This window comes from Protopterus annectens, chromosome 2.part0 (genome assembly GCF_019279795.1).
Source record: "Protopterus annectens isolate FY-2018-M chromosome 2.part0, PAN1.0, whole genome shotgun sequence".
Lineage (NCBI taxonomy): Eukaryota > Metazoa > Chordata > Ceratodontiformes > Protopteridae > Protopterus > Protopterus annectens.
The window spans coordinates 1,126,299,048-1,126,325,682 of record NC_056728.1 but is presented as its reverse complement, the minus strand read 5'-3'; the positions used below and the strand labels follow the sequence as shown (position 1 = coordinate 1,126,325,682).

General features: G+C 40.2%; 1 protein-coding gene across 1 annotated transcript in view; it reads left to right on the top strand.

The window, feature by feature from the left end:
- The window catches only part of LOC122793371 (probable E3 ubiquitin-protein ligase HERC6), a 962,939-nt gene that overhangs the window by 428,379 nt on the left and 507,925 nt on the right, over positions 1 to 26,635 (top strand). The window lies entirely within an intron of this gene.

The window sequence follows — 26,635 nt, the reverse complement described above, 5'->3', positions numbered from 1 at the left end:
AGCAGAAAACACAATAAATGCTATGATTTTCGATTAAATGCTATCAAAAGCTAGTACACTTGAGTGTATTAGCCTGTAGTTTAACTTTTAGGCAAAACTTAAACTAGCAAGTGCAGTAAACAGTTTTAACTTATAAACACAGAAAAACAGTGCAAACTTTGATAAAATAAGCAGAAACAGTAAAAGGCACAAAAAGTAAAAAAAAGCCAAGAAAAATACTTAAAATCTGGAAAGGTAGTCTTTTCTGGTCTCTGCTGCTAGAGGAACACTGCTGGCCACCACGAGGAGCTGTGCTGAGTTCTCAATAGCTGGAAAAGCCCGCCAAAACGTGCTTTATAGCAGGGGGCTGGAAAAGACAGGAAATGACCCAAAATGGCCAATAAACTACAAGTTACTGCCTTAAACCACTCCTCTGAGGACAAACAGGCAGCTCAGTACTCCCTACTCCCACTAGTGAGTAAAGAAACTACCCCTTGACCAAACAAGGAAAATGGAGAAAACAGGAACCAAGACAAAGCCCAGGGATCAGCAAAATCTGGTCTCTGGAACACTAGTTTAGGAAAGTATGGAAAGCAAGGATATTTTTTTTTGTTTTTTTCAAGTTTTTTTACAGAAAAGCAGAAAACACAATAAATGCTATGATTTTCTAAAGCACTAGAAAAGAAAATCCAGTCATGCTGCAAGGCCCTTTTCCCTTCAGCTCCGTGTTTCAGTCTTCCCTCCTTCAGCTAGTGTTCAGTCAGCTCCTCTTTCACTTTTGAAATTGTCTTTTATATTTCTGAAAAGGAGCTCCACCTTGTGGTGTAATAGAAAACTACAATCTATTATTTCTACATGAAATACAGTGGGAGCTACAGTAAAACAGCAGCTAATTATTACTAGGTACCAACACAGAAGCTGCAGTCAGCAGTATCAGTAAGAAAGACAAGACTGTCATCATTCATTTTAAATAACTATTCATATACTTTACAGACATCATTAGCCAGTAAGAAAGGGGGAGAAAGGGGAGATAAAGGGTGACTGGGCAGCCCTGACTGATCTTCACCAGCAGTACACAGAGCTACATAGGTTGTAGGTACTCAGCCAGATCTTTTTGGCATTTAACTCTTCCAGAATAGTCCCCAAATTTCAATAAATAATAGCTGTGACCATGTTTTATATTTTCACCACTTAGTTCTATGGGAATTCTCCTAGGCAGACTTCTAAAATAAATGCGGACGAAGATACCTCTCTGTTGATTTCTGTGTATTGAATCAGCTGTGTTATAGGTTCATAGGAGATTACTAGGCTAATGGCTTAAGGGTCCTTGCAAGCCTAACCAATATAAGCTGATTTTTACCCAATATATGGTTCCTATGGCAAGAAAATGGCATGGGATTTGTGCTTGTGCATTGAATATCTTAACAGATTACCCCTGTCCATAAGGGACATAAGCACTACCCCAGGTGTGAATTTGTGATTCCCATCCATTGATCCAAATTGCATTTAAAGAGGGCCAGGGAAGGGCTCTACTTAATGTGAATAGGAAGCCTGTTCCAAAAAAGGGGCAATCTCTGAGACACATCTGTCTCTCCAGCATATTTTGTTTGGTTGTTGACTAAGTTTAGATCCCCAGACTGGGTGACCCACATGTTTGACTTGTGAATCTGTAGCACTTTCATCAAGGCTGGATTTGTGAGTGCCTTATAGGTCAGGCATTGGTTGCCCCTTAATAATCAGTAGGAAATAGAGTAAAGGAGTAGGAGTTTTAGTCTATACTCATAGTTCATGTTGTTTACACCTTGTATTTTCTCTGAGAAACATTTGAGGTCACTCCGGCTGCTGTAAGTGCCTAGTCAAGTACATGCCATATGATGCATTGTACATGATTATTGGCCTAATGAGGGCTGAGTACAGCAGGGCTATAATTTCCTTTGATATGGATACCTTAACTTTAATTATAAGTTGTACCACATAAAAGGATTTCCTCACCACTGTGGACGCACAGTGGTCAACCTTCAGGCTACTGTCTATCTGTGTACCTAGATCTCTCACCTCTGAGTCCATTCTAAGGGGTGTGCTATTGATGTAATTTACAGGAGAATTTGACCTCCCAAAGGGTATGATGATACATTTTTTGCATTTAATTTTAGGCCATTTTTCTGGCACCAATTATTTGTCTGATCTAGACCCTCCTGGAGTTTACATCACTGGGGGATTCAGTGATTGCCCTCAGCTTGCAGTCATTGGCAAGCTCTGTTATCCAGAGGCTTTCCACATTTACCTTGACTTCAGAGAAGTTTATTGAAAACAGGAGTGGTCCCCGTACTGAGCCCTGTGACAGACCATAATAACTGGCCTCTTGCTGTGTCTGAATTCACCCACTTTAAACATGTGTGTCCTGTCCTTGAACCAGTTGGCTATCCATCTGGTGATACAAGGCTTTATGCCCAGTTTCATAAGTTTATTTATAATGCTTGAGTTGGGGAACTGTGTTAAATGCCTTGGCCAGGTTGAAGTAGGCGGTATGTACTGTTTTACCCTCATCCACAGCCTTGATGACTTTCTCAAAGAAATCCACCAGATTCAGTAGGCATGACCTGCCCTTGACAAAGCTGAATTGGGTCGGGTCCAGAGTTTGGAGGTCTCCTATGTCATTATTTATTATTTATCAGGTCCATGATTATTCTTTCCATGGCCTTACATATAAGATTAGTCAAACGTATGGGTCTGTAATTTCCCGAGTCAGCAGATCGTCCCCCTTTATGCAGTGGGATGACTGCTGCTGTCTTCCCCTGTGTCAGGGCGAAGCCAGTCCAGAAGCTGTGGTTAAATAGTGATCCTAGTGGGCCTGATAAGTCCTGATTTAAGCTGTGTAAGAGGCAATCTGGTATATTGTCAGGCCCCACTGAAGCTGTATTTTTAGCTTTAGAGAGCACAGTGACAACCTGTACTTTGGTGGTAATTGTCGGTGGAGTGGTGGGAAAATGAAAGTTTAATTGAATTTGTGGGCCAGCAGATTTATGTCTTCCGGGTGATTATAGGTGATTCCATCTGTAATTAATTCCGCACATTGTTGTGTGTTACAGTTAAGATTGTGAACATAACTGAAAAATGCCTTATGGTTGTCCTTAGCTTTGGAGACTATTTTACCTCAGTCTGCTTTCAGAAGCTTAAGTAATACCCTGATTCACTTTTTTAGACTAACTAATGAGGGACTTATTTCTCTGTTGTGCATATTCCCTATTACTTTTCGACATGATTTTCTTTTGTTGTACAACCTATTAATGCTAGGAATCCACTGGGGTGGCTTGTTTTTGCAGTTTGACCTGGGCTTATTTCAGTCTGATACTGCTGTTTTTATGCAGTTATTTATATGGTCACATAGGGCTTTCGTGTATGCCTCTCCATAGGTTTCTGTGTTTCTAGATTTGGGGGAGCTTGGAAACTAGCTAGGATGTCCCTTAATAGGGGGAAATTTACCTTTGAGAAGCTCTTAAAGTTTTTGGGGTTAGATAAAGGGACTAATTTTACCTTTATTTCAAAGGCCTCTTTGTGATCTGATCTTACTAGTGAGGACATAACACTGAGGGGGTGCAGCACTCCCCCATAGTTGTGAGTACCAGATCTAAGATATTTGTTCCTCTAGTGAGGGTGCAGACTAGCTGCTCCAGGGCATTTTAATTTACAAAGTCAAGAAATCTTTGGGCCTGCATATTAGTCATCTTGTATTCCTCCCAGTTAATAGAGGGGTAGTTAAACTCACCCCTGAGTATAGTATTGGGCTAGATGGGGAGATATTCTAGTAACGTTAGGTATGATGTATGGGTTTCCTGGATCATGATGGGGGACCTGTAGCTAGCAAGAATATGGTAATGGATTTTTCCCATAGTTAGTTGGACATGGAGTAGCTCAAACATGTCATTTTGTCTGGCCAACCTTAAGGTGTGCTCATCTTTTATGTAAACAGATACATACCTTCACCTTTAGCTCTTTCATGTTCAGTGGCTGGTTGGAATGTATGGAAAGGCATTATAGCCATGCACTGCCAGAGTGCTTTGTGTGACTTTGAACCATGTTTCAGTAACTACACAGATGCCAGCATTCTTCAGGGTGAGAAGAGTTTCCAGGAAGTGCAATTTATTGTTGAGGCTCCTAGCACTGAGCAGTAATACATTTAACTTGTCCTGAGTAGCTTTTGGTAATGCCTATAAAAGGCAATATGGGGTGGATAATAGTTTAGCCAATATCTGAAAGCCTAGAGGTGGTAGGTGAAGACCATCCCTTGCAAAGCCGCATGGCCTATCAACCATGTCCTCCCAGGCTGATAAGTATTGGACCCTTCTGGAATGACACCAGTAGCTAAGTCAGTTAAAGTCTATCATTGTATGCTGGTATTGTGGCATCATCCTTGGAGATGATATAATGCTGCTCACTGCTATGCTCATACCTGTCTGTGACATATTCTGAGAGCTCAGTCTTGTCTCTTCATGTAGTCCAAGGAGGTACATACTTGTGTGATCTGGTCAATCCTGGTCCCTGAGAGGCAACTAACTGCAACCTTTACCCTTATCCAGGGACATCAGTGTATCTCAGTGGAGTCTCCTATGACCAGAATATTGGGTCGAGGAGTGTTTTTGCCTTATGGGCTTGGTAGTTGAAGCACAATGAGACATGGCATTATGTGTTGTGCTGGTAATTGTCTTGTTTGCATATATATGAAGTTTGAGGACTGTGCCTGAGAAGCCTTTGAGGTTTGGGTAAGTTACATGTAAGCACCTCAACATATATGGGTAAGTTACATGTGAGCACCTCCATATATATGGGTAAGTTACATGTGAGCACCTCCATATATATGGGTAAATTACATGTGAGCACCTCCACATATATGGGTAAGTTACATGTGAGCACCTCCACATATATGGGTAAGTTACATGTGAGCACCTCCACATATATGGATAAGTTACATGTGAGCACCTCCACATATATGGGTAAGTTACATGTGAGCACCTCCACATATATGGGTAAGTTACATGTGAGCACCTCCACATATATGGGTAAGTTACGTGTGAGCACCTCCACATATATGGGTAAGTTACGTGTGAGCACCTCCACATATGTGGGTTTATATGTGTGGTCCTTTGCTGGTGCGGAGAGTGATGTGTGTGAGCGGATGACAACCTTTTTGTTGCTTTGTGTCTGTATGTGAAAGTCTAGCCTCCAGTATCAGTGTGTAACTGCATCTCTCACATACTGTTATTTATCTGTTTGAGATTTAAATGGTTGTCAGTGTCTATAAGGCAATTGTTGCATTGCTGTTTCTCTTTCTTTACAACTTCATACTAGGCTAACCACCCTTGCAGGCCATTTTAAACCTAGCCAATTATCCTATTTGAGAGTCAAACCCTGCACACTGTGTCTGTAAGGTAAACACCTTAACCATTATGCCAACCCCCGATAGGCTTAGCTGGTTGATTTAGCATTCTTAGCAACAAAAATAAAAAGAGCACAGATACGTTCAACTAGTTTAATGTAAAACAGTAGAATAAAGTGCAGCAGAGCTTTTGGCTTTCCCCTTCCTCAGTGCTATACTGACAATATTAGCCAGCTCAGTTAAATAATAGTAAACTGGTGCCAGAGCCATGGCCTCAAGCTAAATACCAAAAGGTGTATAGTCATCCCCTTTGGCAAAAACAAAGTGCCCACAAATTACCACATAGGTGGTAATCCATTAAGTACAGAAGAAGTAATTAGGGACCTGGGGACCCAAGTTGATAGCAATCTCTCATTTGACAACCACGTGGCCAAAGTGGTTAGAAAAATATTTTATATAGCCCACCTAATCATGAAGGGATTCACATCTAGATCAGGGGAGGTCATCATGCCTCTTTACTCATCCCTCATCAGGCCCATAATTGAGTACAATGCTCTTTTGGGATGTACCTTACCAGACACCTGCAGCAACTGGAAAGACCCCAAAAGTACCTCACCAAGAGGATCAAAGGGCTCAAACAGATGCCATATGCTACCCATTTAAAGAAACTCCAGCTCTACTCAGTGGCATACCACCTGTTCAGAGGCGATCTGTGCCTGACGTATAAAGCCATGTCCAACCCGGAATTAATGGACATGCTGCACCTCAGAAAATCCAAATCCCTTCGAGCTACATGCTCGAGAGACTTGAACCTCAGCACTGAAATAAATAGGACATGCTGGAGGGACAGATTCATAACCCAGAGGCTCCCCTCACTCTGGAATAAAATTCCAGTCCAGGTTAGGCAGAGTCCCTCATTGACTCTCTTCAAGAGGAATCTTGATGAGTGGATGGGAGATCGTAGGTTTACCCCGGGTATCACTTCTGTGTCACTGTTAGACAGAGGCACAGTATACTAACCTCAAAAAAGGGCATAGCAAAATAAATTTAAAATGGGTGGCGAAAGCCAAACACATTCTGGCTAGGCTTATAAATGCCCTAGGGCAGATAGCCTAGTATGAACCTATGAACCTATAAAATCATGTGACACAGCCAACCAACAGAACAATACAATTAATAATTAGTACTATGAAGAATATAAAAGTAGAAAACTATTTACATTCATTAAAAGTTCATTAAAAATTCAGTGCAAGTCATATTGTTTTATTGTGTTGCATTATTTATACTGATGATGAAGCCGTGGTTGTACAGCGGTAGTGTTCTTGCATCACAGCAAGAGGTTCTCCTGTTCGATTCTCGACTGGAGTGCCTTCTGTGTGGAGTCTGCATGTCCTCCTCGCAGTTGAATGGCCTACGAAAGACATGCGTGAATGGGCGTGCCTTCACTGAAGGTTGAGCATCTGGCTGGCAACTCGGCACCATAAAAATCAACTGCCAATCATTAGCGGACCGGAGTACCGCTGTGGTGACCCCTAACTGGGAAAAGTCGAAAAGACAAACAACAACAACATTATTTATACTGATGGTGGATTTTATAATTCAAATTTATTGTTTTATAAAAGATTTGTAGATGACTATTTCCTTTTATGGAAAGGTACAGAAGATGAATTAGAGATTTGTACTGTCTTTAGAAGAAACTACTAATTTTTTACATTTTAAATTGTGTTCATCAAATACCAGTATAGTATTTTTGGATATTAGTTTGTTTCTAGAAAATGGAGAGTTACATACAAGTGTACGTAAAAAATTGGTACATGCGACTAGACATATGCATAGGCATAGTATGCATGCTCCCCATACATTTAAAGGTATAGTCAAAAGTCAGTTTTGCAGGGTGAGTAGGCTTGTCAAAGGAAAAAACAACTTCAAAAAGATCAACACACGGCAGGTTCAGGTTAAGGCACTTTAATCTTGCAGCAAGGAGACAAAAATGTGCTAATACAGAGTTTGTCTAACTAGAATAAGGAAGTGAAGCCATTCTTATACATTTCTTACAAGACATTGCCTACTAAGCTGACGTAACAAATCACAAGTTCTTACAATATTATTTCATAGCAGTTGTTTGTCCATGATTTTCTGCTGGCACTATCAAATTTATAAAAAACTTCTTGAGAAAAACAACGTGACCTTGATGACCACCGGTCAGATACAACTTCTCACTATGCAATGTTACCATTCAAGGTTCTATGGCTAATTCGAACACAAAGCAAGTACAGATTATAGTTCATTTCTTCAAGCTGTCTTTGTTCAACTGTATCTATCTTTTCTGCAGCTGTGCATGTTCTCATAACACGAACAGAGCTGATTGTTCAAGTTCAAAAACATTATAGAAAACAGTATTGTTCTATTCATTATTTTCCTGACCTAGCAGATAATCATCTGCTTCTCAGTACATTTCTAAAAGGCATAAACATGAATTTCGCTGTGCTAGCAAATACTAGGTCGGAGAGCATCTTGCAGTTTCAGAAAGCATATTGCAGTTTGCATCTTGTAGTTTCATACAAAAACTAAGCTGTACATAAAATAGAATGAAATGTGTTAACCCTTTTAGCTTCTAATAAGCACCAAACACATACATTAATACATATTTTTCTGACAAGGCTAAATACCAATGAGCATGTTTGCAATGAACAGATGGAGGCTATAGGACAGGAATTTATAGAGACAGGGTATAGTAGAGAAAATGTCGGCTATATGGCTAGGGTTGTTATGAAAGGGAGATTGGATATTACAGCCCCATTTTTTAGTTAAAAAAGTTGTATGATGAATAATAACACATCTAATGGTCATATAGGTAGATATGTTACAGCTTTTAATACTAGGACAAGGGAAGTTGAACAAGTTATACGAAAAAAGTGGAATATTCTATTGTCAATGCCATAATTGAAACAAATTATTACAGACAGACCCTGTTTTGCCTATAAGAATGAAAGGAATCTTAGACAGAGGTTGTGTTTTAAATATTTTAAATTAAATGAGAGAAAAGTTACATTTAATACCAATAGGAAAGGTAGTTTCCCTTGTCATAATTGCAGTGAGGTTATAGTTACAAACACTGTTTATTCATCTGAATACTGAATACTGAATATGTGTATAACTTTGACTGTTATGCCAACTGCAATACAACTTTTATAATATATCTGGCTACATGTATTAAATGTACCTCATTTTATATGGGCAAGAGTAACAGGAGATTATAGGACCGTATTATAGAGCATAAGTCCAAAATTAGAAGAAATATACATACTAATGCATTGGCCAAACATATAGCTGAAAATAATAATAAACAGAAATTTAAGTTCAGGGTCATTAAAGTAATCTGTAAGAACATGGGGGGGTGACATCAACAATTTGTTGGAGAATGTTGAATATTCTTGGATAGTAAGGTTACAGGCAGTTGTTTACCCTGGCATTAATAATAAAGCGAGTTTGAAACCTGTCCTAGTTAATAAAACAATATAACTTGCATTGAATTTTTAATGAACTTTTAATGAATTTAAATAGTTTTCTACTTGTATATTCTTCATAGTACTAATTATTAACTGTATTGTTCTGTTGGTTGGCTGTGTCACATGATTTTATTACTATTATTTAACTGAGCTGGCTAATTTTGTCAGTATAGCATTGAGGAAAGGGAAACCCGAAAGCTTTGTTGCGCTTTATTCTATTGTTTTGCATTAAAACTAGTTGAACGTATCTGTGTTCTTTTTTATTTTTGTTGCTGATTTTGTATCTATTGAGCACAGTTGACTGCAGTTGACTTTATTTTTTGTTGGACTGATTTAACATTCTTGCCAGCCATGGGTTTCCTTACTCATATACTTTATGGTTCATCAAGGAGCCTGTCATCCCTAAACTTGTTTGTAAATCTAACATACACTTAAAGGAGCTCTGGTCTTTATTTTTTTCACAGTGGATCTAATTGTACAACAGCACTTACTCTTCACTATTTCTGCAAGTTTCCTCTGAAAGCTAATCTGTGGGTTAGTGGGTTACAACTTAGTTTATTCACTAACTGAAATGTCTTTCCTTATCACTGTTGCAGTGTCCTTTACCCTTGGGATGTCCTGCCTTGGCTAGCCTAATATTCAGCTGGTATACCAAAGCCTTTACACATTCTAGGCATCGTATGTCAGATGTATGCCTGACGTGCAAGGCTTAAGGCACATATGTGGTATATGGATGCCTTATCATCAAAACATCTTTACCATCATTCTGAACGCAACTTCTAAATTTTGTATGTACACCATTTGCCGAGCTAGTTCTTCTATCGAACCTGTTACAGATAAGTGCACATTTCATGGTTACTTCCTTCCCTTTTTTCTCCTTGTAGTTTTTCATGTCAACCAAGAAGGAAAAATGTGAGTGTGGGAGGTGGATTCCCCATAAAGACAGACACGAGAAGTGCCTTTTTTGTTTGGGTGCTACACTTAACCATACTCTGTGTGATATCAGGCATCTTTCCTTAAGGCATTTGATAGCCATTTATCTTCCCTTTCTTTTTATCTAGAAAACCCGTGTCTGAAGTTATTAGCTCGGGGTTCTTTTGCTGAATCCACCCACCCTGAAGTTCAGTCGCCGCTTAAGGAAAAACACTAAAAGAGCTTTACTGAATCTGATACTGTCCAGTTTCCACCAGACGTCTCCCTTTGGTTGAATGAAGAATCCAAGGACTGGCTGGTGCTAATGTCTGTTCCCCCTGCTATTACCCAGTTAGATGCTGACACAGAATTGCCTACTCACATGTCCCGTGAGGCTGTACATGTGTCTGGTACAGATGTAGTGGGGAAACCATGATTGATTTATATCTGAAGGGCTTACAGGGATTCCTCAAATTTTAGTTAGGGAAGAAGTGCCTGTTACCCTCATTCAATCAAGGCAGGGGTATGAACTCCTAGATTTGTCAAGGCATTTATTAATTTAAAAAGGAAACAGAAAACTAGGCATGTAACAACTGTGGCTAAGGGTCCTCCTAAAGAGAGGTAGGACTTTACTCAAGGGTTGTTTAATGCTCTCATGGCTCTTAAATTCCTGCAGGGATTGTCTGTCCCTGCTGCTGCTGCTCTCTGGTCTTCCATCCCATCTAAGAGACCTAAGGGGTTCTGATTCTTCTGATGAGGAGTTGGACTCTGAAGATTCCTTAGTATATACTTCACAAATGCACTCTGCTTTGGCTTTGGGGTCTGAGAAAGAGGGTTCTTTGTCCCCCTATTATCCTTTTGGGATATAGTCTGTACAATGGAACATTTTAAGTGTGATTGTTCCAAGTATCAGAGGATCAAAAGAGATATAACAAATTCTTGCAAATGGACTCAACTAGACCCTCTGACATCCCTCCAGTCTTAGCTGCCCTGCTGGATATCTTTACAGCAGCTTCTCATGCTCCTGACTCTAACCTCTGGCCTTTAAGAAGCCAGGCAGATTGTATAACATAACTGAGGATTGTTAGTACTTGTATAAAAGTCTAACATCTGATCCTGCTGTTGTTTCATGTCCATAGATAAGCCATTAAACTGCTTTCCTCTTCCAGGCTTTTGCCTTCTGACAAGGACAGCTGTGCTATGGAAAGAGAGAGAGATGGAAAACAAGTGTATACTTCTGCTATCTTGACTTTTAAGGCCATTAATTATCAGACCCATATGACTAGATATGTCCTGGCTCTTCTATTCTCGCGAGGGGGGGGGGGTTGAATAACATGCTTGGTTCAGTAAGCAAGACTTCTGCTTAGTCCCTTCTGAGTTCTGCCTCTCGGGTAGCTGGCCATTTCATTAAATGTAGCTATGAAGCAGCTGATGCCTCCTGTAGGGCAGCTGCAGCTGGTTCTGTCATGAGGAGATATTCCTAGTTATGCTTACAATCTTTGCCTGAGAATATTAAAGCCAAGCATTTAGATTCTCCCTTAGTTAACCAGAAACTGAAAAGTAAGGTGTACAAGACAGTGGTGTGACCAGTATTACTGTATGGTACAGAAACCTGGGCAGTAAAGGCAAAACAGATAAGAAAGCTAGAGATGACGGAAATAGTGCCTGAGAAGGGTGGTAGGATGCACTCTGCGGGACAGACAAAGGAATGAGAAATTAAGATCAACAGCCAAAGTAGCTCCAGTTGCAGAAAAGGTGAAAGAGAACAGATTATGGTAGTTCCTGTACACGTGCAGAAAAGCAGAAGATAATCTGGTGAAGAAGATTTGGGATAGACAGGAAGAAGGCAAGAGGAAATGTGGGCATCCATCAATGAGGTGGATGTATTGTGTGAGAAAACCTGTGATAGTCAGGCATAAGTGTCAAAGAAGGTAGGAGAGTGGCATTGAATCGAAAGAGATGGTGACAGCTGACATGACACTGTATAGAAAATGGGAAAAAGGGTGTTAAATGATGATAACCTGAATCTTTTTCGGCACTGCAGCTGCAGAATTGTTTAAATCAATGCAGGATAAGGGCAAGGTCATGCAGGACCTAAAACAAAATTTTCTCTCTCCTGCCCCTAAATTCCAGAGAAAGTATACTTAATCTTCCTGTGTTCAAAGGCAGCCTGAACAACCTGTTAGAGGTAAGATGGTTTCTAAGCAGATTTCCCAGATAAAGCCATTCAGATTTCTAGAGGCCAAAAACCTTATTTTCATGATAAGTCTGCCTCTATCTGACCTCCCCTTCCCCTCAGGCAGATTTCTCTCTTTCTGACTGACTCTCTCCTTCCATGTTTGGCAGCAGATAGCCACAGATGTTTTGAGTTTTCTGCATCATCCAACATAGTTATTTTTACGGCTTGGAAGTTCCTTCCTCAGTGTTCAGGTATCCCTAAGCCTCCTCCTTGCCAGTTTCCTCATTTTCCTCTAGTCCTACAGGATCTGGTGGAGCAGGGAACCATACAACCTGTTCCCTTTTCTCAACAGGAAAGAGGTTTTTACCCCAGAATGTGATTTATAGTTGTCGATTGTATATAGTTGTTAAGCTGTGTAAATTATTTTATATTGCAAAGTTATGAAATTACATTCATTTTTTAAAATCAATAAAAACATTTAAGTAAAAAAATGGATCTAGAGGACCATTCTAGACCTGTCCTACTTGAACACCTTTTTCATTGTTCTTCCTTCAAGATGTTCTCTTCAGACCCTCTTTCATCTTTTGTTTCTCCAGGCTTTTCTAGTCTCCGTGGATTTGAGTGAAGCTACATCCATTTTCCTATTCAGCCTGTCTTCAGGAAGTATTTACATTTCTCTTTTTTTTCCTCTCATCAGTTCATGGGTTTATGGAGGGCTCTCTTCTGCCTTGATCCTCCCATACCTTCCAGTAGTTGTTGTACTTTCCCAAGTATTAAAAGTAGTGCAACAGTGATAAGCAAAGACATAGTGCAGTTGTGTAAGATCTTACCTTAACAGTATTCTCATTATTGCATTATTCAGTCCCTCCTTCTCATTATTGCATTATTCAGTCCCTCCTTCTCATTATTGCATTATTCAGTCCCTCCTTCTCATTATTGCATTATTCAGTCCCTCCTTCTCATTATTCAGTCCCTCCTTCTCATTATTCAGTCCCTCCTTCTCATTATTCAGTCCCTCCTTCTCATTATTGCATTATTCAGTCCCTCCTTCCTGTCCCCCTTGTATAATCTGTTGCCCTACTGCTTGCCGTGGGATTTCATATTCCATCCTCATCTCTTTGATTCCCTTTCTGGATGGGCATGTTGTTGTTTCTCTGGGGTTGCTGTGGTTCTCCTGGGGAACTTCAGTTCTGAAAATTAGGTGTCCATACATCACATATATACCATCCACCTTGCACACATAGGACATGCATCTGATGTATGACACCTGGAAGGTGTAAAGGCTTTAGTATACTTTCTGGACATTAGGCTATCCTCAGCAAGATATTCCATGGGTAAGGAATACTGCAACAGTGAGAATAAGGACATCTACCATTATGGTAATATCTTGCACAACTGTACTTTGTTTTATGTTTATTTTCTTTCACATGAGCTATAGTTTTAAGAGGAAGGCCCAATTTCCTGCAGTACATGGTTTATATGCATGGGATTTCTACAATCATTTGTAGACACAGTCAGTTGAGGTCTGTTACTGAGGGAATTATAAGTTCAATATTGGAAGTCATTTTTGTGTTACTTTGTTCTGCATAGTTTACAGTTTAAGATGTCACTGACATGTTTGCACTAATGATTATTATGTGCTTCATTTTTCAAGTTGATGTGCCACGGCATGCCTTTGTCATAGTATTTTTATAGTGCCATATTTTGTGTAGTTTTTCTCATGATAATTAGCAGTTCCTATGCCAGTATACTCATAGCAGGTACATTTAATGTGCATAGGATACCACTGAATTATTTTGTACTGTAGCAAACTTTATTATCATACTTTGAAATTATGGATAGATATATTATATTTTCTTAGAATGTTAATGGGCCAAAAGAATTGTGTAAAGAAAGCTATTTTTTTTTTGCATTTATTAAAACTTTAAAGCCCAAATTTATACCTTTACTAGAAACACATCTAAATGGATAGGAACATGAAAATTTAGTAAAGTGCCGTATTTGGGGAGGGATTGCACTTCCTATGTGACAGGCAGGGGGAGAGGATCTGGTTAGTAGGACTCCTTTTGATTTGTTAGCTCAAACCATAGATACTTTAAAGATAAGTTGGCCTTGATCCTTGCTGGTAAACTAGTAACAGTTATTAACGTATATATTCCTCTGGGTGTCACAGTGATGCAAATGGCAGGGAACTTAATGAAGTGGGTGGCTTTTTGGGATGCAGTAGCATTTTGTGTAGGGGACAGGAACACATTTGCATCACGTCAGGAGTGGTTTATTTATTTCTTAAACGGTACCTGAGAACGGCATAAGCAAATTTGGTGGAGGTGTGAGTGGTGATGCAGCTCCCCAGTCAGTGCTTATGTTAAGAACTAATTAGACAACAAATACATTGTTTTTGATCAAGGTTTTCCATATTATGGTTTCATCAGTATGTTTCACTTGTAAACAAACTGTTGTTGACTTTTTTCATTGTAAAAGCAGTCCATCTGGAGGTGTAAAATGTTGCTATCAGGGCAATTAGCAGATACTCAGAGATTTTATACTTTGCATCTCAGCAGAAGAAATTGTGAAAAATAGTCTGAGCTTCCCATTTGTAACAGTAAAACATGACAATCTCCAAGAGTTATTTTTGTTTTACCTAGTAAAATATATAATTTGTTGTGACTCACAGATAATACTATCTATATCAGAAATAACTTGTCCTAAAAGAAATTAAAAGTTACACATTAAGTAGATAGTACGTTAATGCTTGTATGTTCATGTCCATCTGATGATGTTATACTTATTGGTATATGTACATATACTTACAATACATATTCAGTAAAGACATAAATTATTTAATTTGTTTGTTTGTGTCTTTCGGCTTTTCCCGGTTAGGGGTCGCCACAGCATTACTCCGGTCCACTAATGATTGGCAGTTGATTTTTACGTACCGGCTTGCCAGGCCTGATGCACAACCTTCAACGAAGGTATGCCCATTCACACATGTCTCCACGCAGAAGATGCTCTAGCTGAGAATCGAACCGGACAGCGTCTTACTGGGAGGCAACAACACTACCGCAGCACCACCACCGCGGGTTTCACATAAATTATTTCATATTAATGAAATATTTTATCTGTTGGTAGTGTAATTACACCTCCATTGTTGACATAAGCAGTCCTTTATTTTTTTTCTTTTTTAAACAAGCATCTACAGGAAATGAGTGCACATTTGTATATAAAAAATGGTGGGCCATGTAACAACATGTTGTGCATCTGACTCATTTGTCTCTGTTCCATTTTAAAGGTGCAGTAAACAGATTGACTGTATATAAAAGTGATCAAACTATAATGCTTCCCACCAGCTTGCATGAACTCCAGTCTCAAACCTGTGACTCCTGAGATCATACATCAAGCTAGTACTCCTCATGCACAGCAAGGTGGCAGGACTGGATTCTGTATCTGGTTTGCACCAAGACTGGTCATCATGGAGAACGACACTGGTTTATGTTTATTAAAATAACAGAGAATCATTTTTATTAACTGAAATTCCATGTGTTATGCTGGCAATTGTTATTCTGGTTTCCTATCAGCTCAGTTATTCTGTTTATAATTTTTATGGTTTATATAAAAGCAGATTTGTGTGCATCTGTTAAGAGATTAAAAGCAAATTTTCAAAACAGTATACTAAGTTAAGAAAACTGGCAAGAGAAATTTACATTTTGTTGAAAGAGTAACTTAGTGTAAAATGTCATATTCTATGAATTCCTTTGTTTTTGTACTTAGCAATGAAAAATAAAGGACAGCTAAAGCAGATAAAACAAGACAATTAACAATTAATGAGACTTTTCATAGGTTCATAAGTTTATGAAGCTAATGGCCCTAGAGTCCTTACAAGCCTAGCCATATTTACCTCAAGTTTCCCCAATAGTCTGTGGTTAGGTATGTGAAGTTTGCAGTGATAAGGGTCTATGGTAGTTAATACCGACTTCCTCTGTCCAGGAGAGACATGGGTGCCACCCAAGGAGTGAATTTGCAGTCATCCATCCATTGATCTAGGTTGCATAATAGATGGTCAGGGAGGGGCTCTGTTTCACATGAATTAGAAGCTTTTTCCAGAGAAGTGATAGTCTCTGGGAGATGTATCTATCTCTTCAGCATGACTTGTCCATGTCAGAGGCTAGGTTAAAATCCCTGGAGCGAGTGACCTTCATACAGTTTAATTTATGAATGTGTAGCATTTCCATCAGGGCTGGGTCAGAGATTGCCCTGTAAACCAGGCACAGGTTACTCCTTAGCAACTTGTAGGAGATGGAGTACAGTGACAGGGCATTCAGTTTTTCTGTGTAAAACTTGATGTTCATCGTGTTTCACTGTTGCAGTCCTTACAAATGGGTTATCCGGTCCCCAGTAGCCCTCAATCAGCCAGAATACCAAAGGTAAGTAAAAATGACGTTAGCTGCCATCGGTTGTAAAGGACGTCAGGGCATCCGGTACAGAAGGAGGCAGCCGATGTCACTTCCTCAGTCTTCCTTGCCACGGAGCCCGAAGCAGAAGCTTTTCATGTACGAGTGCCGGTCGGCAGATTACCTTGATTATTTTCAGACTACAAGTGTTGAAGTCTACTACAGCTAAGTACCCCATTGGAGATCCTCTTTTCTTGCCTTAACGAATGTCAGAAAAGGTTAATAATTGCCTTACCTGTGGAAAGCAGATTCCCCATAGAGATTTTCATTCCTATTGTATTATCTGTTTAGACCTTGACCACGACGTTCCCAATTGTGATCTCTGTGCCTCCTTTAATCCGTGTACTATACGTCGTCAGGCTAAGATTTTGGCTAGGCATTTCGGAATTTGGCCTAAGTTTGTTGGCATGGTGTTCTCCGGCCTTCAGGCTTCGGATATTCTGAAAAAGCCTAAGGACAAGGACCATGACAGGCCTCAGAAATGTAAGTCCTCGGATGAGGTTAAGTTGGTCGTCAGTCAAGCAGGAGCCAGTGAGATGCTTTCATAGTCCCTGCAGTCTGCAGATGTACAACCGCAGGCCTTGATGGAGTCCGAGTCCCTTAGGCCTTCGGCTTCCATTTTGTCTTCCAACTTGTCGCCGGTCGCCTCTTCTGCTGGAGCCAGGACCACTAAGCTGACTCCGAGATCTGAGGCCTCCATTTTGCGCTCTGACAGCAAACTTCTTCCTTCCACTTCGGCGGTTGCCAGACCTTCCGAGTCCTTCAGGCTTGCAGGTAAACCTTCCTTTCACAAGCCTGTTAAAAGGCAGGCTCCAGTTCCTTCTAGTTCCCCTCAATCCCAAATGGTTAAAATGGCTAATGATTTGTTAACTCTAATTAGAGGTTTTTAGCCTCTTCCTCCTAAATGGAGTAGGGATGTTTCTCCTGAGGTTTTGTCCTGTTCAGGATCTGTTTCTTCCAGCATTTCTGCTGATGGAGGAATTTTCTCAGTCTTTTTCTCCCTTTGAGGATTCAGATGCAGAGGAGTCCATCCCTTTGACCTCTCCTCCAGAGGATTTCTCTTTTGGTGACACTCAGTACTCTCAGGGAACATTTTAAATGGGAAAGCCAGGATTATCCCCAATCTAAGAAGCGGATTAGGGAGTTTCTGGATTTACCTCAGCATAAGCCTTTTGCTATTCCCCCTGTGTTGGAAGTTGTTGATGATGTTTTTCTGGAAAATTCCTTGTCTCCAAATTCGGTTCCCCCTGCTCCCAGGAAACCTGACCGGTACTACAGAGTCCCTGATTCTCATCTATTTCTTTTCAGGAACCTGTTGGTGGATCCAGAGGTTATTTCTCAGTGCCCTAAAGGAGTTAAGGCCACTGTTACCAGGAATCCTGTTCCTTCCAACAGAAGTCTAGGGCAAAAAGGTTTGTACCTCTGCTACCCTAGCTATTAGGGCTACCAATTGCCTTTTTCATATGCTGAAGTACCAACAGCACACCTTGGAGGTTATTAAGTCTAAGATAGCAAGTGTACCTTTTTTGGCAGAGAGTAAAGACATGCAGGATTTGTTGAATTCAGCCACTCTGGTCAATAAGCATTCTTGGCATTGTGGTTTTGACATCCTTGAGGCCTCCAGTAGGGCTACAGCTACTGGATCTGTTATTAGAAGGCACGCTTGGCTCAAAGAACAGCCTCTTCTAGAACCTGTCAAGGCTAAGCTTTTGGATGTACCTTTGCATAAAGACAATCTTTTTGGCAACAAAGCTGAGGAGGTACTTAAGAAGATGGAGGATAAAGCCAAGTCCATGCAAACTGTTAAGGATTTTCTGCAGGTTCACCCACCTCACTTCAGCAGGAATTACCCTTCCAAGAGTTGGACCTTTCCTGATACCAGCAAATAGAACCATTCCAGGACTAGAGGTTACAAATCTTCTATGGGGCAGGCAGCTACCCCCCAAAGGTCTAGGCGGTGGCAGGCTTCTAATTCTAAGGCAGGAAGCTCCAAGCTTGCATCTCAATTGAAACACTCTCAATGACTGTTTACAACTTCTGCCTGTTCTTGCTTGCTTGGAGAGTCCTTTAGGGGGAAGGTTGGCCCTTTTTTCAGATGTCTGGGCCTCTATCACAGACGACAAATGGGTGCTCAGGATGGTGTCCCTGGGGCACAAATTTTCTTTCTGCACCTTTCCAGCTCCCAAGGGGTTCCCAGATGTTCCACCAAACCAAAGGGCAGAAGTAGAAAAGCAAATTTTGTCTTTGTTTTATCTGGGAGCAATAGAATCAGATCCTGTTCAGCAGGTAGGCCAGGGCTTTTATTGCAGGCTTTTCCTAGTTCCAGAAAAAGAAGGCACCTGGCGTTCTATCCTAGATCTTTCCATTCTGAACTCTTTTCTAGTAATTCCAAAGTTCAAAATGCTCACTCTGCATCAGTTGCTACCTATGCTAGAAAAGGATTCCTGGCTGGTAACCTTGGATCTCGAGGCTTATCTGCACATTCCTATCAGGGAAAGTTGCAGGCATTATCTTCTTTTCAGAGTGGGCAAGCAACACTACCAATTCTCTGTGCTGCCCTTTGGCTTATCTACTGCTCCCAGAGTCTTCACAAAGTGCCTGGCCCCAGTCATTGCTTTTTGCAGGCAGAAGAAAATTCAGATTTACCCATATTTGGATGACTGTCTAATTCAAGCAAGCTCTCAAGAACAGCTACTAAAGGATCTGGAATTCGTAAAGACTCTTCTCTCTTCCCTGGGTTACACTCTCAATGAGGAAAAATCAAAAATGGTACCATCCAAGGAGATAACATTCCTGGGAGTGAGTCTGAACACAGCCACCCAGATGATATATCTCACCCAGGTAAAGCGGACAACTCTTTCAGTTTACTTCAAGGACTTGGCAAGCCTGTCCCAGCTCCCTGCAAGGAAAATACCTGCAAGCTCTGGGATTCATGGTATCTTGTATTCTCATGATTCCATATGCAAGACTGCATATGAGGAAATTGCAATGGTACCTCAAGAGCATTTGGTGTCAACACACACAGGACCTGGATATGATTCCTTTGCTTCCATCTCTGCAGGTGGAGTTTCTATGGTGCGTAACAGCCTGTCTATAAAACAAAGACATGCCTTATCGGACACCTCTTGCCACTCAAGTTTTGACTACAGATGCATCAGACTACACCTGGGGAGCACACCTGGATGGCAGATGCATACAGGGATGTTGGAAAGCCCAGCAGATGCACCTGCACATAAATCTAAGAGTTGATTGCAGTTCAGCAGGCCTTACTAGCTTTCAAGCATCTTCTTTCTCCAGGGACCCTGCTTGTCAGGACAGACAACACCACAGTCATGTGGTACATCAACAAGCAGGGAGGGGCTCACTCTTACCCCCTGTGCAGACAAAGCATAAATTTTTGGTCTATGGCAGCATCCCTGGACCTGCATCTTCTAGCTTAGTTTCTTCCAAGAAGGCTCAATGTTTTGGCAGACCAGTTGAGCAGGCAAACCCTGGATCCTCAAGAGTGTTAGCTGAACAGAGCAGTTTTTTACAGCATCATTCAGTGTTGGGGCACGCTTCAGGAGGATCTTTTCTCCTTCCCAGACTATCATCTCCTACCGCTCTTTTGCAACAGGCAGCATTACAGCAGAGCCTGAAGAGTGGATGCTCTGTCCTTCCCTTGGACGTCGCTATCAGTTTATAACTTCCCTCCTCTTCCTCTTCTACCCAGAGTGTTATTGAAGATCAGGGACGAATGGCCAAGGACTATTCTCATAGCTCCAGACTGGCCCAGACAGCATTGTAATCCACTGCTTCACAGTCTCTCCCAATTTCCACCTTGGCATCTTCCTCTGAAGCTAGATCTTTTGGTTCAGGAGGAGAGAATAATTCTGCATCCTCATCTGCAGTCCCTCCATTTGGCAGCTTGGCTCATTGTATGACTCCTTCTTTTTCTTCTTCCCTTTACCAGCAGGTGGTTGATGTGCTGAGGGAGGCCAGGAGGGCCAGCACTAGGAAGTTCTATGCTGGCAAATGGGAAAAGTTCTCTCGTTGGATGCAGGCTAGAGGCAATTCTTCTCAGCCTACCCTTCCTCTGATCCTGGAATACCTGGCTGAATTGCTTCAGGATGGTCTTTCCTTTTCCTCTATCAAGCTCCATGCTTCAGCCATTTCTGCTCATTGTTCTTTTGAACAACCCATTTTCTCCCATCCCCGATGAAAATGTTTCTCAGAGGTGCTTGCAACTTAAAACCCCCCAGAAGGGCCCCTACCCAAGCCTGGGATTTTAATTTTGTTCTAGAGAAACTAACTCTTCCTCCTTTTGAGCCAGTTGCCAATGCAGATTTAAAGTTTCTCCCTTGGAAGACTGTGTTCCTCTTGGCTATTACTTCAGCAAGGAGGGTTTCAGAGTTGCAGGCTTTGATGGCTGTAGAGCCTTTTATTATTTTCCATACAGACAGGGTCTCTTTGAGAACCAATCAGTCCTTTATGCCTAAGGTGGTTTCTAGCCTGACTCTTAATCAGTCCATACACCTTCCTACCTTCTTTCCTAATCCTCGAAATAGAGGTGAAAGGATCCTACATTTTCTTGATGTGCACAGACAGTTCAGGTTTTATCTGGACAGGAAGAAAGATCTTTGGAAATCGGCTCAGTTATTGGTCAGCTTTGCCCCTGCAGCTCAGGGCAAGCCTATTTCTAAGCAGACCATTTCCAAGTGGATTGCTCATTGCATCATCTTTTGTTATTCCTTTCATGGCAAGGCTCCTCCTCAAGGGGTTAGGACCCACTCAACTAGAGCAGCTTCCACTTCTGCAGCCTTTTTAAGGGGTGTCCTTACTAAAGATATTTTGGCAGCTGCCACATGGTCTTCTTTTCACACTTTCACAAAACATTATTTGCGTCTGTTTTCCAGAGCCAGAGCAGGTTTTGCCACTGCTGTTTTGCCTGGCGTCATCTCCAACCCTTGATTTGGTTGGTTCCTCCTCCCCTTTTATCTGTGATTTGGTAATCAACCCATTTGTAAGGACTGCAACAGTGAAACACGATGAACAGTATACAGTTGTATACTCTTACCATAAATGTAGATGTTCGAGTGTATTCGCTGTTGCAGTCCTGGTTTCCCTCCCTCCTTCCCCATGTTTGCTCCTCTCCTATTTCTCTCTTTTTCTGAGGTACAGGCTAGCTTGGATATTTTTTGCCAAAATTGCTTTTGGTTTAGCTTTATTTCTGGGGGCTTCTGACTGTTATGGCAAGAAAGACTGAGGAAGTGACGTTGGCTGCCTCCTTTTGTACTGGATGCCCTGACGTCCTTTACAACCGACAGCAGCTGAAGTCATTTTTGCTTACCTTTGGTATTCTGGCTGATCGAGGGCTACCGGGGACCGGATAACCCATTTGTAAGGACTGCAACAGTGAATACACTCAAACATCTACATTTATGGTAAAAGTCTATGTACTTTTTGTGTACCCTGTGATTTCATGTTAAGAAACTACTGTGGTGTCTCTAATTTTTGCAGGTGTCTGATGAAGTATATGCAAAAGGGAGCATTGTACTCAATTTCTGGTCCGAGGGCCAAGTATAATGAAATTATAACATCCTTAGATCTAGATATGATGCCTTTACCCTTAAGATGTGCCATGCAGAAGTATTTCCTTACTACCATGGATACATGATGGTCAAAGTTCAGATTGATATTGACCGGAGTACCCAGATCATGCACCACTGGGTCTACACTTAGGGGGGGGTGCTGTCTATAAGGTAATTAGCAGGGATGTCAGCTTTCCCAAATGGAATAATAATGCCTTTTTTTATTTTTTTATTTGTTTTGCATTTAACTTTAATCCATGGCTTTGACACCAGTTACTTGTCTTCATTAACCCTGTCTGCAGTATATTAACATTGTCAGGGGGACAATGATTGCGCCAAATTTGCAATCATCAGTGAATTTGGTTAGACATAGGCCATCCAAGATTGCCTGGATATCTGAGAAATAAATTCCAAACACTAAGAGGCTCAGCACAGAACCCTGTGGTACACCGTTGGTGACTTGTCTATTGCTAGAGGTGGTCACCCACTTTGACAGTCTCTGTCCTGTTGGTGAGTCAGTTGGTTACCCATCTGGTAATGTAGGAGTTAATTCCCAATTCAGAGTTTTTCTATAATACCTGAGTGGGGGGGATTGTGTCAAATGCCCTGCAAGATCAAGATGGTTTACCTTGTCCAGGGTATTGCTGACTTTCTTGAAGAATTCAACCATGTTTAACAGGCTCTACCTCTACCTTTAACAAATCCGAACTGGGGTGGGTCCAAAGTTTGGAGATTACCTATGTCCTTGTTAATAAGGTCCATAATGATTCCTTCCATGGCCTTGCAGATGAGGCTAGTCAAACTTAAGGACCTATAATTCATAGGGTCATTTGATTTGTGCAGAAGGATTACTGTTGCTGTCTTCCATTCTGCCAGAACAGAGCCAGTTCACAGGGTGTGGTTTAACAGGGATCAAAGTGGGTCTGCTAAGTCATATTTTATGTTGTTTAAAAGGCAGTCTAGGATGCTGTCTGCTTCCATTGATGTGTTTTTATCTAAATCTAAAATCTAAACCAATGAACAGAAAATTAATAATATATATGGAAGCCAAATATTTGCTATGCAGAACTTAATTGGAGTGATGCATTCAGTGGAGAGACTGCAGAAGGAATGTGGCAAGTGATAAAAAGGCAATTGTTTGAATGCAAGAAAATGTTTAACATCAGGACATAGGCACAATAAAGTCATGAGGATATATTTCCATAAAAACAAGATACACAAGATGAAAAATAAAAAATATAAAACATGGAAATTAGTTTAAACTATAACTTTGAAAACTGAAATAAACAAACTGGACAGATAAACATAGTATGAGACGAGCAGGAAAATGTAGAAAAAAATTTGTAAAGATTTTGAGCATAATAGGAAACAGTCTTGTATGTTATGGAAGTGAAGACGTACAAATCAAACTGTGTGTAGATTCCAAAATGTATTCTCAGACACAACATTTATGGATATATTTACAAAATCTTAAGCAAAACAGTTTGGTTTCACAAATAAAGTGATTAATTGTGCCTGTAACATAATAGATAATCCTGGAGGCTCCACAAACACAGGCCAGGTGATGAACAAACCATTCTCAATAGTGCCAACAAAACAGTTTTTATTTAACGCTTTCGTCTGTAACATCAGACTTCATCATTACAGTTCCATTATATTATGGGGAGAGTCTTCAAGTAGGGAGCCATTCACTTAGGGAAGGAGGAATCGGAAAAAGCTAGTCATATAGACACATGCATTTACTTTCCTGACCTGGAAAATAATGGAGAAGGTTATTTTTGGATAACTTATATTCAGAATTAGAAATGTTGGGACTTGAAACCATATATCAATATGCATATGTTGAATATAGATCTCCAACTACCTGTAACATGATCAACAATATTGTAATAGCAACTGTGAGTAAAAAGGCACTGTGATGTAATCTATATGGACTTAACTTTAGCTTTGATAGGGTTATGCACAAAACACTGAGCAATGAATTAGAGCAACTGGGTATTAATGTAATCTTGACAGGATGAATAGCTGCACGTTTTACAAACAGAACATGGCAAATAATACAGCAATTAGACAGGTGAAATTCTATGTTCTACTCGGTGTCCCACGGGGCTCTGTTCCAGGCCCATCCTTATTTAGGTTGTACCTTTCAGGTCTGTCTTCCTCATCTGAGGTGTTCTACAGTAGATAAAACAGAAGTAACCTGCCAACCACAGCTGAGAAAATAAAATAGAAATATTTATTATTAACAGTAAGTGCTTTCATGCAACAGTGCATTTCTTCAGACCAGTAAAAAACTACAAAATATGATCTAAATAAATAGTAAAAGCAATTAAATCAATGGATTAATTTACATGCCTTAAGTGCAGGTCTTAAAGGTACATTACTGTTCAAGCCAATAATTCTGTAGGCTAGTAGCCTGATAAGCCAGTTCAGTTCTGCTTCTTCCACTTTATTAACCAAATCTCCCCCTCTCAAATTACTAATAAGAAGTTGTAAAACCAAAAAAGAAAAACTATGTGCAGGATATAAATCTACATGTTTAGCCAAGGCATTATTCAAATGCCTGCATCCAATGTCCCTACTGTTGTTTTGTTTAACCAGCCTCTTAATTTAAGTGGTTCATTTTTTTTTCTCATGTTCTATAGTCTGCATGCAGATAACATTAAAATGAGTAAATTGATTACACCTGTTAAGGTAGGGCATATCTGCAAAAGAACTTGACTAAATAAAGGTAGGGCATGTCTGCAAAAGAACTTGACTAAATTGACCATTTGGGCATAGAATAAGAATATGCTGATTTATACATCAAAAGTAAGCATTATGGGATTTGAAAGATGTAGACTAAAGGGTGAATATTTTTAACAAAGTATACAGTGACTGAAGTTGTGGACTCGTGTATCTAACTGAGATTGTCTGATCATATCAAACAATTGGTTAATTTATTGCTACAAAATGATTGGCTTTATAAAAAGATATATAAAGTCTAGGAAATCAGGAATGTCAAAATCATTGTAAGTTACATTGGACTTAAACTAGAATATAGAATAAAGTGTAAACCTTATAAGAAAACTAGCATGAGTAAATTGGAAAGAGTACAGTGAAAATATACCAAGGGCATCCTATGATGTGAATGTTTGTGGTTGTGAAAGGTTAAAATAGTTGCACTTGTGCAGTGTCGCATATAGATCTTATTCAGGTTCTTAGGCATTTAGAGACAACTACCTCTGGGAATGTTTGGGTTATCAGAATAGTAGAGAATCACCAGACAACCTATGTAGATTATATAGAAATGAAATGTATATTAATTGGTTATTTGTGAGAGTAGCCGGTGCTTGGAATAGACTATCAAATTATATTAAAGCAAGCACAAGTTTAGGTATTTTTAAAAACAACTCGGACACTTATGAGAATAACTGTTTTGGTATATTGGTAGGCTAGAAAGGCATTATTGCCAGTGGTGGAAATATTTGTATGCATATATGTATGTAAGATATGTACTGTTTCGCTACATGGAGACAAGGAATTTAAGGACCACCTGCACATGTAGGGCAGTCCTATATGGTACTTATTTTCAGCAGTGGCTGCTGTCCATTATTGAGTCTTGTATGTAAGCATTGTTATAAGGGTGAACCATAGGCATTTTACATCTGCAATTACATGGTTTATTCCTAGTACTGCTCATACTTTTAGCTCTGCTGCAGTTACTAATACTATTACTGATGTTGCCAAGTGTCTCTGCTAGTATTATTGCTGTTACCACTGTTAGTAGTAGTAGTACTGCTACCATGGCAGTGTCATTACTACTGCTGTTACCACTTTGAGTAGTACCATTACCATGGCACTGTCATTACTACTGCTGTTACCACTTTGAGTAGTACCATTACCATGGCACTGTCATTACTACTGCTGTTACCACTTTGTGTAATACCATTACCGTGGCAGTGTCATTACTACTGCTGTTACCACTTTGAGTAGTACCATTACCATGGCACTGTCATTACTACTGCTGTTACCACTGTGAGTAGTACCATTACCGTGGCAGTGTCATTACTACTGCTGTTACCACTGTGAGTAGTACCATTACCATGGCACTGTCATTACTACTGCTGTTAACACTGTGAGTAGTACCATTACCATGGCACTGTCATTACTACTGCTGTTACCCCTGTTAGTAGTACCATTACTGTGGCACTGTCATTACTACTACTGTTACCACTGTGAGTAGTACCATTACCGTGGCACTGTCATTGATACTGCTGCCGCTGGTGCTGTGATTGACAGCATTTCTATGTAGGCATATAATGTTCTGAAGAAGTGACATTTAAGGGATGGCAGGAACTGAGCAGTTTTTGTAATGTAGGAGTGAATGATTGTTAAACATGTACACTGCAGGAAAACAAGAAATATCACTATGCTTTTTTTCTGTTTTTTTCAATGCATCTGTACCTATGTCAATTTTGCAGTTGTGATTTAATAAAGATGTTAAAACAATTCATAGTAACCTCACTTTCCTAGATAGTGACTATGGTTAATTAAGCTTTATTCTCTAATTATTATTATTATTATTATTATTATTATTATTATTAAATTGTTAACCAGGGTAGAGCACTGATTTCACAAGAGCAGTTTCAGAATCATCTAGGAGATAATGATAACAAGTCAAT